Below are 19,528 nucleotides of genomic sequence, written 5' to 3' on the forward strand. Positions count from 1 at the left end.
TTGGATGATGTATGATACCAGCATCTCAACTAAAGCAAGTATTCCAGATGGGATTTTCCAGGAGCCATATATAAACGAGCAGCTTGTTTAAGCACTTCATGACATGCAAAGGAAACTCTAAGATTTTTTTCAAGAGCATATTACTAGAAATCATGTCAGCTTCAACTTAGAGAACAGGAAGGAGAAGGCAATAAGAATCTTAACTCTCAATAAGAAGAAAACAGACTGATGAAATCACTCACTTGCAAATACGTGATAAAAATTTTTAAAAAGAAAATGTGATTATGAGGGTGGAAAATAGGCCTTTGAGGACAAAGCTATAGAACCAGGTTAAATCGAGAGAGAACCTCAAGTCCAAAAGATTGTTGCCAGACCTTGAAACTATAAACTTTTGTCTGCTTGAATGTTGAAATGTGGGCTGGAGAGACAGTATAGCAGGTGGCTGTCCCTGGTTCGATCTCTGACACCTCAGGCCCACCAGGGGTGATCCCTGAGCACAGAGCCAAGAGTTATACCTAAACAGTTCTGGTCGTGGTAACCCCCAATCCTTGTCAAATATTGAAATGTCTTGGATCAGAGACTCCTTCTTTTCTTTCACCATTTTTGCGGGAAATAGGAATGTCTATAATTGTTATCTGCAGTCAGTGGGACCAAAAAAAAACACAAAGCAAAGGCACTAAATTAGTGGAGGAGAAAATTTAAAATGAGGGGGAAAAGATCCAGAAGAGACATCTTTTGTTTGCATCCAGAACAGCTAATAAAAGCTACGCTTGGGTATAATATGAGCAAAAGTTCCACTTTTATGTAATTAGAAGTCTAGCTGATTCTGACAGATGAATCTATTGATAGAATTCCAAAATGATGAAAAGATAATTTCAGGGTTCAGAGAGATAGCACAGCATGCAGATAACTTTGCATTCAACTCACTCTGGTTTGATCCCTGGCGTAACATATGGTTCCCCAGACACTGCCCAGAGTGATCCTTGAGCACAGAGCTAGGATTAAACTCTAAACACTGCTACATGTGGCCTCAAAAACAAAAGATATTTTGACACCGTGTAAAATCAGGAATATGAAATGAAACATGTATTAAAAGATTCTATTACTCATGAGAGAATGGAAAGATTATATAGTAGATTTAAAGGGAGATAATTAGATACAGGAATATTGATCCAGAATATCTCAATAAATGTAGAAATGGAGGGAAGACTTGTTTCTTTACATCCTATGGGATGGGAAATTTATTTGCTTTTGGGGTCTACTAAACAGTGCTTAGGGGGCCTCGGGGGCACTCCTGGTGATAGCCTGAGGATGTGATACTGCTCAGGTCTACTGTGCCAGGGATTGCCAGTTTCATCCCAGTGTGCTTGGGGACTTTTAGGTCTATCCCCAGCAAGGTCTAGCCCCCTCTGGGGGCTACAGGATGACACTTAGCGATCCTGAGGGGCCATCTGGTTCTGGGCATTGAACCTAGGTTAGGGACATGCAATGCATGCACCTAAACCACTATAGTATCTTTCTGGCCCTGGGGTAGAAAATTTAATCTCAGGTAGAAAAGACCTATTTATTATTAACCTATAACTACCAAAAAATTGTAAGATATCTCATATCTCACGTGAGGCCAGAGTAAAAAGACATGGGTTGGTATCGTAGACATGGGAACATTTTCCATTGAACCCATTTATTTCTACCATGTGAAATTCCAATCAGAAATCTCAAGTTCTCGAAATCAGGGTGTAGTCATCAGGCGTGAGATTTTTATGAACATCTCTGTGCTGACACTGAGGCCATAATGGACACCTGTGATAAGATAAAACATAGGACGTGACAACAAAGGCCCGATCTTTGACCTGATCAAAGAGAAGCTGCACATAGTTTTATAGAGGGGAACACTGAGCACTTGTCTATTGAGCAGCTCAGACCTGCATCAAGCAGTTGAACTCAAGACCTGATTCAAGTGGACCCGATCAGGGTCAGACCGAACCAACATTATGTCACTGTCACCGTCACTGTCATCCCGCGTTGCTCATCGATTTGCTTGAGCGGGCACCAGTAGCGTTTCCATTGTGAGACTTGTTACTGTTTTTGGCATATTGAATACTCCACGGGTAGCTTGCCAGGCTCTGCCGTGTGGGCGAGATACTCTTGGTCGCTTGCCGGACACTCCGAGTGGGGGCAGAGAAGTCAAACTCAGGTCGGCCGCGTGCAAGACAAACACCCTATCTGCTGTGCTATCGCTGTCAGGAAAAGGAAAATACAGATTCCACCTCATTTAATATTATCCCAGCTTCAGTGCCCTATCTCTTTCATAGACTGCCTTCTGCAGGAATATCAAACCTCACTAAAGTTTTGAGTTCCTTCTCTTCTGATTTTCTACTTGTGCTGCCCAAGTGCCTTGCTGACTGCATCCTGGAGCTGGTAGGCAACGAGGCCAACACCTACATGCAGAACAGCCCACCAGACAAGGAGGAGACACCAATGGACAACAATCCTGAATCCCAACACCTGAAAGATGCGACATTCTTTCTGTTTGATGAAATGCCTGCATCCAGAATCAAGGGATGAAGTTTGGGATTCTAAGCTTGGCTTCTAACCAAGCACATTCAACCCAAATTGAAACCATTGCTAGCTGATGAAACCTTGGCTTATTTCTCAACAATGCTCATTAAAGGATTGAAGTCCTTTGCTATGCATCTGCTTTTGTTTTTAACTTGTGTCTAAGATATCTGGGACAAGATAGCTAGGGAAGACATACTGGCAGGGGAGAGACCATGATCACAAAGGTGTTTTTTCCAGGGCAAGGCGTATCCATGGCAGTCCGGATGTGCTGACCTCTGCAATTTCCCCACATGTAGGAAATTCGACTGGATAATTTGTGGTAGTGGGGGATTGTGTTCATGTGCTCCCCTGAGAGGAAACAAAAGACGGCTATAGACAGTTAGGCAAGGTGAAGTGAGGTGGTTAGTGTAGGGTGAATGGGTAGTTTCAGGGATTGGTTTTGTGGGAGTAGCCAGCTGAGGTGGGTGGGCAGGGGTGACTTCCTTGTTCTCAGTAAGATAAGGCTCTTGGGCCAAGAGGGTGGGGGGTTGTCTCCCAGGCCAATTGAAGTTCCAGGGGGGGTTCTAGTGGTCCTCGAGCAGGGCTTATGCAGTGACTGTGGTGCTGAAGGGTTTTTTCCTGATGGGGAATGTGTGAGAGTCAGGGGATGAAGGGAACAATGTAGGTGGAGAGGGTGGCTTAGGGTGATTTTTTTCATGAGCTTAATGGGACAAGGGGGTTCCATAAAAGACTGAGGAGTAATGGGAAATCCATAAGGAGTCACTTACATGTTAATTTCAGTCATTTATGCTACAGTCAACAAAGGAAATGAGAGGCCAGTGAGGATTGTACAGGGAATAGGAATAAGGTGCTTGCCTTACTAGAGGCTGTCCTTGGGCACTGGAGCGATAGCACAGCAGGTAGGGCGTTTGCTTTGCACATGGCCAACCCGGGTTTGGTTCCTTCGTCCCTCTCTGAGAGCCCGGCAAGCTATCGAGAGGATTCTGCCCGCATGGTAGAGCCTGGCAAGGTCCCTGTGATGTATTCTATATGCCAAAAACAAACAAACAAAACAAGAAGTCTCAAAATGGAGACATTACTGGTGCCCACTCGACCAAATCAATGAGCAACGGGACGACAGTGCTACAGTGCTACAGTCCCTGGTTCAGTCCTCAGCACCACCTATGGTCCCCTGAGCACTGCCAGGAATAAGCCCTGAAGCTAGGAGGAAGCCACACTTGCTGGGTACGACTCCAAAATAAACAATAAGAAGAATAACAAATGGAATTGACATTGGTAATGTAAGTGCTGTGGTAGTACTTTGGGACTGGAGAGATAGTACAGCGAGGAAGGGCACTTGTTGATGACTTGGATTTGATTCCTGGTACCTCATGGTACCTCATGGTCCCTCGAGCACTGCCAGGGGTGATCCCTGAGTGATTCCTTAGCAGAGAGGCAGGAGTAAGTGCTGGGTGTGACCATGCCTCTCATTCCTCAAACAAAATAAAATAATAGAATCAAGAACTTTTTACCTGAAAAAACCTGTTACTGCCTGTGACATCATATGTTTTGCAACACCACATGTCTAGGCTAACATGGTTCAAGCCAGATGCAGATTTCTAGGTTCTCTCCTTTATACTGGACTTACCTAGTTTGCATGTTCCTTGCCTTCCTTAGCTCATGTATGACTCACTTGGTGCAAAGCACCTGGTTCCTAAAGGCTCTTGAATTCATCATTTACATTATAATTTAATTAGAAAGCCAGCTTTCTGAAGGATAAACTCTTAGTGAGTTAGTATAGCCTCTTTTAATTGTTTTTGATCAAGGGCCAATAGTTTTTGTACAAAAGTTTTATGAATTAGTGTATGATTGACTTTTTTTTTGCTTTTTGGGTCACACCTGACAATGCACAGGGCTTACTCCTGGCTCTGCACTCAGGAATTACTTCTGGCGGTGCTCAGGGGACCATGTGGGGTGCTGGGAATCGAACCCGGGTCGGCCGCATGCAAGGCAAACGCCCTACCCGCTGTGCTATCGCTCCAGCCCCATGATTGTCTTTTATATGACTAGTATGAGTCTTCCTTTGAGTTTAACAACACCTAGAGTAATATATACCCAATTCAGTGAGATGATTCAGACAAATATTATGCTGAAGTCAAATGCAATTAAGGCAATAAACTACTGACTTATGATTTCCGTACCACACTACCTGTGGTATATAAACCAAGCTACCTGTGGTGCATTCAATATGGCAAAATCAGTAACAAGTCTCACAATGGAGATGTTACTGGTGCCCGCTCGAGCAAATCTATGAGCAACGGCATGACAGTGATACAGTGATACAGTGATATTGATCACAAATAATATTTTGGTAGCACTTTGGGAATGCATTTGCTTTAGGAAAGTGGTCCTATTTTTTTTTTCTTTTTGGGTCACACCTGGCAATGCACAGGGGTTACTCCTGGCTCTGCACTCAGGAATAACCCCTGGCGGTGCTCAGGGGACCATATGGGATTCTGGAAATCGAACCCCGGTCGGCTGCGTGCAAGGCAAATGCCCTACCTGCTGTGCTATTGCTCCAGTCCTGGAATAGTCCTATTTGACATCTCATTTGGTATTTCTCCTCCTGAGTCTTTCGCAAGCACACAAATGTAGTCCCTCTTATTTCTAAAGTTCTAGAGTCACCATGAGGAAAATATCTCCAAACCTCCAAAGTAGAACTTAAAGGAAAAAAGAGTTTGAAACAGGGAGCTAGGTTAGCTTCTGTACTAAATTAGGTTGTCAAGTATTTGGGTTCTGCAATGTTGGATGAAAAGAATTCATCTCAGCTGTTGAAAAAGTATCTTCATGACATGGAGGTCAAAACAGAGGAAGGGAAACTATAAAGTTAGTTTATTAGGCACTTCACCCTTCATGTAAAATGAGCAGATTGGATTACATTCTTCAAATATGCACCAATACTAATCTATAATCTTTCCATAGGTAGGATTCTGTGCCCGAAGTGGTTAATGTGGGGCCTAGGTAACAGCTTTTTGTTTACTGTCTCCATTTTATAGCTGTGATCCACAGATGGTTGGTTGCAGCCCTTCCCAGGGTCTCATTATGTGTGAATTGAGCAGCAGGTTTTCCATTCTTGCTCTCATATCAGTGTTGGGATTCCTTCTCTAATATAGCCTGAGAAATTGGTCGCGAGATAGAAAATTTTTAGCGTGTCCATCTGGGTCGGTGGTTGTGGGGGGTGACATTCAACACAGAAGTAATATGGTCTCTTGGATTTTTCAGAACGCACTCTTGGCAGCTCTCAAGAATTTTCACCTGTATTTTATTTAGCAGGTTCGGATTTTATTTTGGAGAGCTAGATCTCGTCCCACTGGGCATTGTAATGGCTGTAATGAATTAATTTCCTTCTTGAATAAATTGTTTTCAGAATTCTAATTCTGCCCACTGACCGAAGAGCAATTATGTGTTCACATCTGAAGCCTGTGCCCAAGGGTTTCTTCTAGGGAGTACATTCTTCATGGGGTCCAGGATTATCCTGCTTTGATTAAGCGAAAACATCTTTCCTGTACCTGATTGTAAGGCTTTTATGGACACATCAATAGGGAGAAAATGGCCAGAAGTGACAGGCAGTCAGGATTGTGGTCTGCTGATAATTTTTTGTAAATGAAAATCTAGTGGGCATAATAACAGTGGGGCAACTGAACAGGAAATTACTTTGTCCTGTTCTATGCAAAAGAAGAAAATTCTGTCAACCCAAGTGTCTATAGGTACCATGATTTAACACCTTTTCAAGAAAGTAGTTAATAGGTCCTAAGCTTTAAAATAAAATCCCCATAGTATAATTCTCTAATCAAAAATTAATATTTAATCAATCATTTTTAATTAATAAAATTAAGATGTCCATGAAAATTAGGGTATGCATGAATATACTAACTCTGCAAAGTAGGCCAACAATCTGGGACCTCTGTGGCAGTAATCTTCAGTAATCAAGTTCTTTGTTTAATAAACCTTAGATTTTACTGGTAAGCCATTCAGTGTTTACTTGTTGAGGCTAATCTCAGTAACTGAGAATAAACTGATTGTAGATTTTAATCATATCTAAAAAGGGCATCTTCAGTGATATCAACCAAAATTTGACCAAACAAGTGGGTAACCTAAATAGACAACCTAATTAGGTAACCTTAGCCTAGCAATCTAAGTAGACACCATAATAGATCTACTACATGTGTATTTGCAACTTAAATGCACTGGCCCAGAAGATTCTAGATTCAAATTTTAACTTCAGCCTCACACATGCCAGGCACATGTCCTAGTCGTCCAAGCTATTTCCTGGGCTCCAAATTCAAAATTTAAATCTAAGTTTGAAAGTAAAAACTGAAATTAAGACCGAAAACACTATTGTTTATTGCCTAAATTACCAGGATAAATTCTAGTTGTATTCTGCTATTAAAGCACATTATGCACAGCGAGAATATTGAAAAATCTCTGAGAAGTCCCATATAATATAGACAATAGAAAATATTTTTCCACATATGGTTCTGCTTTTATTTGCTCCTAAGTATTTTTTTCTATTATGTGGATATTTTAGAAGAAAACCTAGTTTCCAGTGATAAAGAATAAGTTTTGTTGGAATAATGATCTGTTCTTTAGTGATTGTAAAAAATTATTCTTCTTGGGGCTGGAGCGATAGCACAGCAGGTTGGGCATTTGCCTTGCACGCAGCCAACCCAGGTTCAATTCCCAGCATCCCATATGGTCCCTCTGGCACTGCCAGGAGTAATTACTGAATGCAGAGCCAGGAGTAACCTGAGCATCTCTGGGTGTGACCCAAACAAATAAATAAAAATAATTATTCTTCACTTGTATTAATTTACTATTGTTGCTGGAACAAATTGCTACAAGCTTGGTGGCTTGAAACTATGATCACTTATTTCTTTGTAGGTCATAAATCCAAATTCATTTTCACTTGCCTCTAATCAAGGACACTGGCAGTGCTACACTGACTTCAAAGGATATTTGATAGACTCGTTACCTACCTTTTCCAACTTCTAGAGATGAATTCTTGGCATTTCTTGGCTCATAGTTTTATCATCTTCAAAACCAACTGTTATGCATCTTGTTTTAGTTGTCACTGAAGCAAGATACATATGTTACAAAAAAGTCATAAACCAGAGACTTGTTTTCATTAAAATAAATTTTTTTCAACTGATCTTGTTTGCAAAGGATTTGCATAATTCAAAAAATTTTAATTTATTAAGTGATTGGGTTTCTGGGAAAAATATATATATTGTTTAGATAACCTACAATGCCATACTTAGATAACCTAAAATGCCATACTTCCATTTTCTTATTTTCAAGGATATTTAGGAATATTCAATTTGCATAAGCAGTTATTTTTTCTAGATAGGCAGTCAGAATAGGTCCATTGAAAAGATTTTTTATAATTTATAGCTATCCAAAGATTAAACATAGCACAATCTCAGAGGTGAAGACATTTCTGAATTATAGACATATAGACATAGAAGCACAGAGGAATAGAAATTGTATCAAGTTGTGGAATTGGGTGAGGTATAGACAGAGAAACAGAAAAATAAACTAATCTGGATTTCAATAAAAAAGCTTTTCTTTTCCTACAGGAAATAAAATTCTTAATTGATTTGAGTTCTCTCACTCAAAAGAGATTAGACTTCTTAAGGACCCATTCACAGAGATATCTAAATGGTCAGATTCTCAAATCAAGTTCTTAACCCTTTCCCCCAGTAATGGGAATAATTTTGTGGTTATAAATAAACAGAACAAACAAAAGATTAACAGACTTTTAAAAAACTTTTAAAATGTTTTAAAACCTGAATATTTAAATTAAAATTGGAAAGAAAGAAATTAACGAAGTCCCTAATGCTGCTTTGGATACGCATAGAAAAAACAAGATTCCTGTTCTTTTTTGTTTTTTGGGTCACACCCAGCGATGCTCAGGGGTTACTCATGGTTTTGAACCCAGAAATCCCTCCTGGCCATGCTCAGGGAACCATATGAGATGCTGGGAATCGAACCAGGGACAGCAGCGTGCAAGACAAACGCCCTACCCGCTGTACTATAGTTCCAGCCCCAAGATTCTTGTTCTTAACTGAGAAAGAGGCTTAGTTCTCTGTCTTTGAAATTTACCTGGCTCTGACATGTGAATCTACCGGGGATAGTCATTTGCCCTCCAAAACGTATAAAATGTTTGATCAAACAGTAAAATCATAGCATTCGGGGGTCATGAAATTTACTTATAAATGAATGGACATGGAGAGTATCATGCTGAATGAAATGAGTCAGAAAGAGAAGGACAGATATAGAAGGACTGCAGTCATTTGTGATGTATAAAAAATAGTAAGAGACAATATACAATATACAAGACCAGTAAAAACAGAGACCAGGAGGACTGGTCCAGGGGGCGAAGGGCAGTTAGGATACAGAAGGGCCCAGTATGACAATAATAGTTGGAAGTGATAACTCTGGACAAGAACTGAGTGTTGAAAGTAGGTTAAGGGATATACACGATAACCTTTCAATATCTATATTTCAATCCATAATGCTCCAATGCCCAAAAGGAGGGAGAGAGGGAGGGGGATAGAGACAGAGAGACAGAGACAAAAACAGAGATAGAGACAGAGACAGAGAGATAGAGGCCTCCCATTAAGTCAGGGGGTGAGGGGGGTAGGAGGGAACTGGGGATATTGATGGTGGGAAATGTACACTGGTTAAAGGACAGGTGTTGAAACATTATATGACTGAAACCCAATCATGAACAAGTTTATAACTGTATTTCACTGTGGTTCAATTTGCAAAAAATATAATTTATAAAACAAATCATAAAACTGAATAATGCAATAATTAAATTTAAAAGAGAAGGTCCAGTATCACATGGAGTAAAAGAAAAATTCAATCAATAAATTTGAAGACAAGAAGGTTGAACTGACCCAAGAAAAATGAAGATAGTGGAGTTGGAGAGATAGTACAATGGGTAGGGCATTTGCCTTGCACGGGGCCAACCTGGATTCAATTCCCAATATCCCATATGGTCCCCTGAGCACCGCCAGAAGTAATTCCTGAGTGCAGAGTCAGGAGTAACTGCTGAGCATCGCTGGGTATGACCCAAAACACACAAAAAAATAATAAAGAAAAATGAAGATAGCTTCAGAGATTTATGGGCCACCACCAAGTCGATCATATTTACATAACAGTTATCCCAGAATGAGAAGGAAAGAGAAATAAAGCTTTTTAAAAAGTCACTGCTTTCATGGTTAAAGGAAATGTTAAAAGAATCTGACTCATCAGGCAATTGGCAGATATTATAACCAGTTTAAAAAGGAAACCAAAGTTCAAATATTCAATATTTATTATAATTTTATATATCTATATGAATTAAGGCCAAATTGGTTTTATTCTAATATGAGGGAAGGCAAATGGACCTCTATTAGACAAGTCATTTAACATGGGTATCAGAGATCGATAATTTTCAAAGGATTGTAAGAGCCAAGGACAACTCAAGCAAGACCAGAATCAGATAAGCTGGGGTCATGTCCTAAAGACCGGGCAATATTTCTACTGAAACACATTTCCTTGTCCTAGACTACTGAAGAGGGTCCTATCCTAGACATTTCTAGGCCAGTCCTGATTGGGCCCAGTGGCCAGCAATGGTATCACAAACCCTGTATTATCACAAAGGCATGACTAGTGAGGTCAGGGGGACCTAGTGCCTGGAGAGGCTCAGTAGGACAGTTGAGCCCTGTTAGTGAGGCTGCATCCCAGGGACCATCATGTCTGGGGAAAAACGGTTCACATTTTCAAGTCAGCCTAAGAAACCAGCCATCTCCTGTGTGGCAAGAGCCCAGCTGCAGGTTCCCCTGAGCCGCGTGAATCGCTTACTGCAAGAGCCTCCGAACGAAGACCGCCTAAATCCATCAACGTCTGTTTTTCTCAACGGCGTTCTGGAGTACGTGACAGCCAACATTCTCAGGCTGGTGAGCCAAGAGGCCGAAAAGCAGCGTCGATCTCGCGTCACTCCAGAACGCTTTAGTGCCGGTGTGAAGAAGACGCGGAGGGTTGTCCAGCGCCTTGAAGATGGTGCCCAGGGGCAGGCCGTCGTGCGCAGACCGTCGGCAGACACCATGAGAACAGCAGACAATCAGAACTGCAGCGCCCTCCAGCAGAATTCCATCTGTTCCAGACGTCCCTACGACAAGAACTGAACACCTGGGTCTCAGCCTTCGAAAACTTCATCAACAGCCTCTTATCTAGTACCCCGAATAGCCCCTAGATAAGAGAAGCCAGGTTTTCTCCTGTGCCCAATAATAAAAGTGAATTTGTGAGCATTATTCCTGCTGCTTGTTATTTCTTCCGTTTATGTGAAAGGGTCTGAGGTCCCTGGGTCCAGGTATCTAGAGAGCTGAACAAGGTGAAGTTGGGCCGGTCCCTGCGGGGTGGTTTCAGGGATTGGAACAGTGACCTTGTGGGGTGGCTCGGGTGGAAGTAACTGGCGGACGTGGGTGGGGAGTGACGACTTCCTGGTTCTGAACAGTCAAGGTTCTGAGGCCCAGAGGTTGGTGGGGGCCCCCAGGCACGTTGGAATTCCAGCGTGCTGGTGGTTTCTGGATGAAGCTGCGGCGCGATGGTGGTGCTGAAGACGTTACTCCTGGGGGGGAACTGGTGAAAATAAGGGTGATGGGAATGGGGGTAGGTGGAGAGGGTGGGCTAGAGTGGTTTTTATGAGTTTATTGGGTCAAGAGGTTTCCATGGAGATTGATCACGATGGGAAAACCATAAAGAAGTTATGGAAATTGGTATTTATCATTTATGTACATATGAATTAAGGCAGTTAATGTGAGTGCTGTAGTATATTCTGGTAATATATTCCTCTTTTGTGAACACAGGGACATAGGGACATTATAAAATAAAGTTTAGTTCTAATCTAGGGTACTTGAAGAAGTTCTTAATAGATTTTAGTGAATTTCCTTTTTTATAAGTGTGTGTGCTTTGAAGAAGAATTATCAATATTACTCTGCTTAAGTTCTCAATGACCTGGGCTTGAAACACAGAACATTCAAGTATTTATATGAATTATATGGGGTTTTGAGTGCATATTTGGATGAGTGCATATTTGGTTTGGAATAAAGAAGTGACTATGTGATTGGATCATTTTTCTTCCTGGAATTCAAAATCAATAGCTGCATATTGGGAGCTACAGTTTCTAACGTGTAGAATTTCCATGAAATCCAGCACATATGATATGCAAACCAGTACATTTCCCAATTGGTGGGCGTGTTAGGCAGAATGTCTAGCACTCTGCTAGGAATATAAGGTCACCTCTAAGTGCACTTTCCTGTCCAAATTAGTTCAGCCATGGGCTTCAAGGACCCATATATGGGATATGGTAGATTTTGCTATGGAAAACAAAATTACATGCCATTTGGTGAAGAATAAAATAAAATTATGACATTGATTTTCTTTGTTTTATTTTACATTGATTTTGAAGAGTCCATCCAACTAAGCATGTAGTCTCCAGGTTTGTTGTATGTTGATACTGCTTGAAGTTACACAAGTCAAGAGTTGATTTGTCCAATTTTTTTTTTCAATCTCAATCCCCAGAATTAGCCAGTCCTAAGTGTGATGTTTCAATTCAGAATTGAAATGGAAATAAATTGACAATCCCATTAGAACCTGTGCCAGTATGGAATTAGTTCTGGATATTAGAACCTTTTCAGAGGGTCACTTCATCTGGGTAGTAGTGTTATCTGATAATCGAAACAGCACATAAGTTTTGTCTGGATGTAATTGTTGTGACAATATTTCCTTTTTTTGTTTTTACAATTTGACAATTATAATTTTTAATATTTAATTTTGCTTAGTGCCATATTTAGAAATACAAGTTATGCATTAGAAAACCACTCTAGATCCCATATTCTCCTTTACATTCAATGTCAAATTGCATATTTTTTTTCCAAGAGGGGAGTGGGTTGGAGCCACACAGTAAGCTGTGCTCAAGACTTACTCTTAACCCTGTATTAAAGGAACACTCCTGGGGATGCTACAGATCCATCCTTGGTCAGTTGGGTGCAAGGCAAGGAAGTTTTTAAAGTTGCACCTTCAATGTTTCCAGAGCATGCTTTACACTTGTTGATGTTAGAGCATATTCTGAAACTGGCAGTCCTTAGGAATAAGTTGATCCCTATGGAATACTTTTGAATTTTCACTGCCACTGTCACTGTCATCCCGTTGCTCACCGATTTCTTCGAGCGGGCACCAGTAATGTCTCTCATTGAGAGACTTATTGTTACTGTTTTTGGCATATCCAATATGCCATGGGTAGCTTGCCAGGCTCTTTTGAATTTTAGGCATTTTAATGAACTTGTTCTAAAGAAAAATTTCTTCGCAGTTCATTGAATTATTTGACTAAAAGTGATAAATGCAATATTTTTACAAATTTTAACAAAATTAATTTCTAAGTTCAGTTGCAACTTTAATGAACTGATCATTGCCTTTGTTATTTCCACAATGATCAAGACTTTCTTTTCACAAAATAGAGGATACTCTACCTAGAATGAGATCTAGGATGGTTTTCAAATGTATGACTTGTATTTCTCTATAATTCAATTGTATCACTCCATAATTTAATATATACATCTTAAAATAAAGCTCTGATTTATTTTAAACCTATAAAATTTGAAGAATTTTAATTGAAATAATTATGAAATAATATGGTGTGAGTAGCCCATAATTAGTAATTCTATAAAATAAAAATTTTATTAAAACAATATAATAAAAATTTTACGTCTCTAATTTTGAAGAGAATAAGTACTTTGAGATCCTTGGGCCTGAAATATAGTCTCATAAATCACAACTTTTTATTTTTTTAATTTTTTTTTTTACCTGGCAGTTTTTTTTTTAATATTTCTAAAGTTTATGTCAAGCTCTCCAATTTTAGCTTGTGTGCTTTTATTATTTTTTTTTCCTTTTTTGGGTCACACCTGGTGATGCACAGGGGAAAACTCCTGGCTCAAGGAGTTACTCCTGGTGGTGCTTGGGGTACCATATGGGATGCTGGAAATCGAACCCGGGTCGCCCACGTGCAAAGCAAATGTCCTATCTGCTGTGCTATCGCTCCAACCCCTTGTGTGCTCTTTAACACAATCTTTAGTTCTTTATGCTAATCAACCAGCAAAAGCTGGAAACATTTTAGGAAGTTTAGGTAGTCCAAACCAGCTTTTAGAGCAATTTATGATTATTCCAGTTTATAGCTAAAAGGAAATACTTATAAAAATAATTAAGCAGACAACAGTCAGACATTCAAAAAGCAAATTATTAAAACATTATTTTCTTCATCTTTACCCAAATTTTACCTAATAAACTTCACTACTAAAGTTAATTTTTGGTCAGTTAAATTTAGTTCTTGTAAATTGGGCTAGTTATTTTACATAAACAAGTAAGAACAGTGATACACAAATAAAAATTCTTTTTATTTGCTTTGTTGGGACCCATAGCAGTAAACTGTCACTTAATAAACCAGTCACAACAAGGTGACTTCTCCAAGGAAGAAGTTGTCACATCTTCCAAATGTAGGCTTCAGGACAGTGTTCAATTTTTTTTTTGGTTTTGGGACACACCTAGTGCATACTTCGGGTCTGTGCTCAGGTCACTACTGTCAGTGCTCAGGGGACCATATGTTGGGGAAGCTGCATTGCAAGGCAAGTAAAGTAACTTAACCCCTATAATATCTTTCTGGCCCTGTTTAGTTTTCTTTCTTTCTTTTCTTTTTTCCTTTTTTGCTTTTTGGGTCACACCTGGCGATGCACAGGGGTTACTCCTGGCTCTGCACTCAGGAATTACCCCTGGCGGTGCTCAGGGGACCCTATGGGATGCTGGGAATTGAACCTGGGTCCGCTGTGTGCAAGGCAAACACCTTACTGCTGCGCTATTGCTCCAGCACCACTGTTTAGTTTTCTTAATGAGAGTCCTCCACAGCTTTAGGGAAGGACAAGATGATTATCCAGTATTTCTGTTAGCTCTGTAATTTCTTCTTATTCCATTTTGTAATATTTCTGTATTCTAGGGTATTTGTTCAAGTCCTTCCCTGTGAATCCTTCTGAACCCAAAGCATTAGAACAAACCTCTTGCAAATGGCAAACAATGCAAAATGACTGTCAGAAAACTTTCTATTAACAAGAATTTGTTTGACCTTATAATAGGCAACACTCCAAAACAATATTCAAAATTAGTCATTTAGAACTTAGAGTTTCATATAACCTTATGGGGTTAAATGTGTTTTTAATGAAAAATCTCCTTATTAAGTTTTAGCATACCAGTTAGGCCCAGTTCTCATATATTTTCCTTGGTTAATAGAAAGAACACTTATAACGGGGTCCTCAGGAGCTCTCCATAAGATTTTTCATGTTTTAATGAAAAATTTCTTTCTTTTCTTAGAATTTTGATATTCAGAAGTTCTGTCTTAGAAATTAAAACGTTTAAAACCATATAACGCTTTTTATGATCAGAAAGAAAAACAAGCTAGTTTAAAATCAAGAGTAAGGTGGGTCCACAGAGATAGAACTGTGCTTGCCATACATGCATTTGATCTAAGTTCAATCCCTGGCACGCTATTTATCTCCTCCAAGCACTGCCATGAGTGATCCCTGAGCACCACTGGGTGTGCACCCAAAAGCCAGAAATATAAATAAAATAAGAATAAAATCAAGACTAACTTGGCTTAAGTGCATGAAGCTATTTGAATACACATAGGTGGTTTTACTTAGATTGATTGTAAACTGTTTGAGAATGCTTTTTGCCCTTTCAGCAGATGAGAGAAATCAAAGTTATTTCTATGTGTCTGTTAAGTGATATTTAAATTTTAATTTTAGAACAGTTTGATCTGATTTAGCTTGACCATATAGAATTCATTTTTTAAAAAATCAAAATACCATGACTTATAAAATTGTTCATTATAGAGTTTCAGACTTATAATGTTGCAACATCAGTCCCACAACCATTGACCATACCCAATGTCTCCAGGCCCCCCTTAGCCCTCCCACCTTCCAAGTTGTCTCCTCAGCAGGCACATTTTTAAGTTTGCTAATTGTAGTTTGAATCTTATGCTTCCAGTTTTGTTGGCTCCATGGTCTGCCCCCCCATATATATATATATATATATATATATATATATATATCATCTCTATACCACTAGTTAGTCCTAGGCCACTGCCCCCTGCCCCTGTTACTTCCTTTTCTCTGATCCATACTTGCTCCCTCGATTTTTACCTTCTCTGTCATTTTCCTTCCTATAATTTCGTGTCCAGAACAACCGAGGCATGTCCTCCCTTTGATTCTGTGCATTCCCTTGTACTGCTATTCTATATACTACAGATTAGTGAGATCATCTAGTGTTTGTCCTTCCTGTGGATTGCCTCACTTGATATGAGATCTTCCAGTTCCATCCTAGCTTTATTTGATATCCCAGCTATTTGGCTAAGTCCTGCAATGAATAAAAATATGCATCTGTCTTTTTATTTTGCTTTTGGGTCACACCCGGCGATGCACAGGGGTTACTTCTGGCTCTGCACTCAGGAATTACCCCCTGGCAGTGCTCAGGGGACCATATGGAATGCTGGCAATCGAACCCGGGTCAGCCGCATGCAAGGCAAACGCCCTACCCGCTGTGCTATTTCTCCAGCCCCCTGTAGCTGTCTTTTTTTAAAAAATATTTTTTATTAATGAATCACCATGAGGTATAGTTACTGACTTCCAAACTTCTGTGCTTGTATTTCAGTCATACAATGATTGAGTACCCCTCCCTCCACTAATGCCTGTTCTCCTCCACCAATGATCCCAGTATCCCTTCCACCACCCCCATCTCATCCCCCACTACCCCCACAGGGTATTCCCTTTTGTTCTTTCTCCTTTTGGGTGATGTGGTTTGTAATAGAGGTATAAGTGGCCATCATGTTCGGTCTATAATCTACTTTCAGCATGCATCTCCCATCCTGAGTGGGTCCTCCTAGCACCCTTTACTTGGTGGTCCCTTCTTTATCTGAGCTGCCTTTTCCCCCAGCATGTGAGGCTGGCTTCCAAGCAGTGAGGAAATCCTCGTGATACGTATCTCTACTATTCTTGGAAATCAGTCTCCCATTCTGTTACTTTATGTTCCACAAATGAATGCAATCTTTCTATGTCTGTCCCTCTCTTTCTGATTCATTTCACTTAACATGATACTTTAATCAATGTTGATCCACCTATATGCAATGCAGCTGTCCTTTTGAATGAAGGGTTTTGTGACCTGAGGGTACATCCCCAAATGTGGAATTGCTGGATCATATGGTAGCTCTATTTTTACTTTTCTGAGATATTACCATTACTGTTCTCCATAGGAATTAAACCACATAAACATCCCTGCCTCAGTGGATGAGAGTTTGTTTTTTAAGACATTGCAACCAACACAGATTGTATTTTTTTTTTTTGCTTTTTGGGTCACACACAGCGATGCTCAGGAGTTACTCTTAGCTTTGCACTCAGGAATTGCTCCTGGCAGTGCTTGGGGGACCATATTGGATGCCGGGGATCAAACCCGGGTTGGCTGCGTGCAAGACAAATGCCCTACCTGCTGTGCTATCGCTCTGGCCCCTGGGTTTTTTTTAATATACCATTCTCACGGATGTGACATGATATATTGTTGTATTGGTTTGGATTTTACTGACATTAAGTAATGAGCACATTTTTATGTGCCTATTTTTCAGAACATATGTCTGTCTTCAGAGAAATGTCTGTTCATTTCTTCCCCTGTTTTTATAGGTCTGTGAAGAATTTTGCTTGTGATCTATGTGAATGCTTTAAGTGGTTATTGCAAATGTTTTTTTTATTAACCCTATGTTGAATGTATTAAGTGCAAATATTTTCTCTTATTCAGTTAGGTATTTTAGTTTCAGCCTGTGTTTCTTTTGCTGTGTAGAAATTTAATTTGACATCATCCCATTTGTTTATTTTTGTTTCTGTTGCTTTTGCTTTTGCCAATAGAATCATATCGTTGAAAACACTGTTGGGATTCAAATCTTGGGACATTCTACCTATATTTTATGCAATGTGTTTTATGTATTCTGGTCTAATCTCAAGGGTCTTGATCCATTTTTGAATTGCTTTTTGTACTAGGTGTGAGATGTGAATCTAGTCTCATTTTTTTTTTCAATGTGGTTATCCAGTTTTCCCATTATTATTTGTTAAAGAGGCTATCTCTACTGCAGAGCCTGGCAAGCTCTGTGTGGCTTATCTGATATGCCTAAAACAGTAACAATAACAGGTTTCATTCCCCTGACCCTGAAAGAGCCTCCAATCGTTGGGAAAGATGAGTAAGGAGAGGCTGCTAAAATCTCAGGGCTGGGACGAATGGAGACATTACTGACACCTGCTTGAGTAAATCGATGAACAAAGGGATGACAGTGATATATTGAAAGAGGCCATTTTTACTGTGTACCCAGCTCCTTTGTCAAAAATTAGATCTGGGGACTTATCACTTAATTTTACATTTAATTCACTCCTACCCTTATTCCAGTACCATACTATTTTGACTATGATAACTTTGTAGTTTAGTTTTAAGTTAGGTAATAAGATACCTGCACTTAATTATTTCTCTGTATGGCTTTGGTTAATTAGGTTGTTTTTATCATTCTATACAAACTTTGTATTATTGTTCACTCTAAGATCTTGTAGAATGTTGTTGGAATTTGAGGATTGCATGAATCTATATAATAATTTAGGCAAGACGGTCATTTTGAGAGCATTGATTTTTCCAATCTATAAACATGGAATATTTTTCCACTTCCAGTGTTTGTGGTATAGATCTTTCACATCATTTAGTAAGTTCCTAGGAACTTGCGGTTTTTCCCTACAATGTGTCTTTGTGTTGTTCTATTTGGATACAATTTGTTTGGTACTTTTTTGGTCTCTTGAATCTGTGCGCAAGCCTCTCTCCAATGATTGGGGTAGTTTTCAGCTATTATCTCTTCCACTGATCATTCTTCCCCTTTCTCATTTTCTTTTTCAGGTATTCCTATGATTCAAAGATTGTTTCTATTGCTGTCATCCATTAAATACTTTAAATTTTCTTCCTTTTTTGGAATTTATTTTTCTATTGCTTTTTGTTTTGTGGTGACAGATTGTGTTTTGTCTTCAAGATCAGTGGTAGTGTCTTTGGCATCCTGAATTCTGTTGCTGTGACTTGCTACTGCATCCTATATCTCTTTTAATTCCACATCAATGTATTCTTCAGTGTTTCACATAGGGTTTTTTTTAGTTTGTTGAATCTTTCTTCCAGAACTTCCTTCATTTGCTTTACCATCATGAAGATTGTTTCTCTGAGGCCCTCCGCAAATGGTGTCCAGACTTTGATGGGCTTGAGGATACTCATAAACTTTTGTTTCCTTGTGCCTTGGAAGCAAATTTCCTTGGAATTTTAATTGTTCTGTGTTTTGTGGGTGTAAACGCTGGAAGCTGGAAAAGTTTTGGGGTCTGAATTGTTGGCAGCTTTTGTGGCCTGAGCTGGCATGGAGACTGGGCACAGTGCTACCTCAGTATGTTGGACGAGAGGGATACATAGTGTAGATCTCTAGGTTGCTAAAAAAATTAGGGAAAGTTGTGGGTCCAGCCAGTTGATGTTCACCTGGAATCCAAAGGTGTAGCTGCCAGAGGAGGCTGGATGGGAGGAATAGGACTTAGCAATGCAAGGAAGAGGTGATGGACAGTGGGTTCTACAGTTTAAAAGGAGGCAGTCATTGGATTGGGCTGAGTCTGCAGTGAGTCACCATTATTCCAGCTTGCATATGAAGGTATGAGATTGATGGAAAACAGTTGTTACTGGGAGAGGGCTTTGTGATCATTTTTTAAAAACTATCTTTGTAAGAAGGGAATGCCCTGCCACAGTGGCAGGGCGGGGTGGGGGGAGATGGGATCGGGGAGGGTGGGAGGGATGC

General features: G+C 39.8%; 1 protein-coding gene and 1 non-coding gene across 2 annotated transcripts in view; both read left to right on the forward strand.

The window, feature by feature from the left end:
* Positions 1–19,528, forward strand: part of SYTL5 (synaptotagmin like 5) — a 300,140-nt gene that overhangs the window by 101,229 nt on the left and 179,383 nt on the right. The window lies entirely within an intron of this gene.
* LOC129400698 (U1 spliceosomal RNA) lies at positions 2,748–2,910 on the forward strand. Its single transcript, XR_008627885.1, has one exon. It is a non-coding gene; the product is annotated as a U1 spliceosomal RNA (small nuclear RNA).

This window comes from Sorex araneus, chromosome X (assembly GCF_027595985.1).
Source record: "Sorex araneus isolate mSorAra2 chromosome X, mSorAra2.pri, whole genome shotgun sequence".
In the NCBI taxonomy this organism is placed as follows: domain Eukaryota; kingdom Metazoa; phylum Chordata; class Mammalia; order Eulipotyphla; family Soricidae; genus Sorex; species Sorex araneus.